Source organism: Sciurus carolinensis, chromosome 5 (genome assembly GCF_902686445.1).
Source record: "Sciurus carolinensis chromosome 5, mSciCar1.2, whole genome shotgun sequence".
Taxonomy (NCBI): Eukaryota; Metazoa; Chordata; class Mammalia; order Rodentia; family Sciuridae; genus Sciurus; species Sciurus carolinensis.
In genome coordinates, this window is record NC_062217.1 from 140,656,487 (window position 1) to 140,657,990 (window position 1,504).

At 46.5% G+C, this 1,504-nt stretch overlaps 1 pseudogene; it reads left to right on the top strand.

The window, feature by feature from the left end:
- The first annotated feature begins 268 nt into the window (after positions 1-268).
- Positions 269-761, top strand: LOC124984455 (60S ribosomal protein L29-like; annotated as a pseudogene).
- The last annotated feature ends 743 nt before the right edge of the window (positions 762-1,504 follow it).

Genomic DNA, 1,504 nt, shown 5'->3' on the forward strand with positions numbered 1-1,504 from the left:
TGGAATTTGGTATGATCTATATTCCTCCACGGACAATGTTTGCCCAATAACAGGTGGCAACTAAACACAGTGGGACTGCCTGAGTCCCATTCCAGTGCCATTATTTACGTGAAGGGACAGGATAGTTAATCTTTCTGAGTCTCAGTTTACTCATCTGTAAACTGAGGTCAGTAACACCTACCTCCTAGAAGCATAGGAAAGAATAAATAAAAGAATGTTAAGAGTCAACCCCAAGACTGCTCTGGGAGCAGTGGCTTACAGTGCTGACATGGCCAAGTCCAAGAACCACACCATGCACAACCAATCCCAAAAATGGCAGAGAAATGGCATCCAGAGACCCCATCACAAAGATATGAATCTCTCAAGGGGCTAGACCCCAAGTTCCTGAGAAAGGTGTGTTTTGCCAAGAAGCACAATGAGAAGGGCCTGAAAAAGATGCAGGCAAACAATGCCCAGGCCATGAATGCAGGTGCCGAGGCCATCAAGGCCCTGGTGAAGCCTAAGGGGGTTGAGCCCAAGGTGCCAAAGGGTGCCAGCTGCAAGCTTGATTGACTAGCCTTGCTTTGCTTGCCCATCCCAAGCACGGGAAGCTTGCTCATACCCACAGGGCCAGGGAGTGCAGGCTCTGCTGACCAAAGGCCAAAGTCCAAGCCCAAGCCCAAGCCAAGACCCAGGCTGCAACTCCAGCTCCTGTATTGGCTCTGGCTCCTTAGGGTGCCCAGGCCCTCGAGGGTGCCCAGGTCCCTGCGAAGGCTCCCTAGTGAAAACCCCTGTGAATGTGAGGACAGAAGGACTGGTGTGACCCCTGAGCCCCTGTCTACGGGGACTGGTGTCCTTCTGTGCTGTTTGTATAAATAAATCCAGAGGTAGGAAAAAGAAAAAAAGAGTCAACCCCAAGCAGCCATCCACTAATAAATGGATGAATAAAATGTGAAACATCCACAATAAAAGGGAATGAATTCTGATACATCCCACAACATTGATGAACCTTGAAAAACATGCTGAATGAAAGAAGCCAGACCCAGAAAGCCACATCATATTCCATTTTGACATGAAATGTCCAAATGTAAGAATAGAAATGTAAGAATAGAAGTAGATTAGCAGGGTCAGAGGTGAGAGTGGGAGGGCAATGACAGAGAATGGAGAGCGACCACTAAATGGCATGGGGTTTCTTTCCGGGGGGTAATGAGAATATTCTAAAATTGCATTATTGATTGCACAACTATGGATGCCCTGAATTCCATTGAATTGTATCCAAGTAATGGGGAAATTACATGGTATCTGAATTATCTCTCAAGAAAACTGTTAAGAAACAGAATGTGTGTCAAATGCTTAGCACATAATTGGTGCTCAATAAATTTCTCTGTTATGACTTTCTCCTCCTTGCCTGGTTTGTCTCCGGCAACTGATGGGACAACCAGTCTTTCTTGTAGGGCCCTGGCTTCTCATTAACTTAAGCACAGCATGCCTCCCAGCCTTGTTAAACACTTGGTGGATTTGCTTT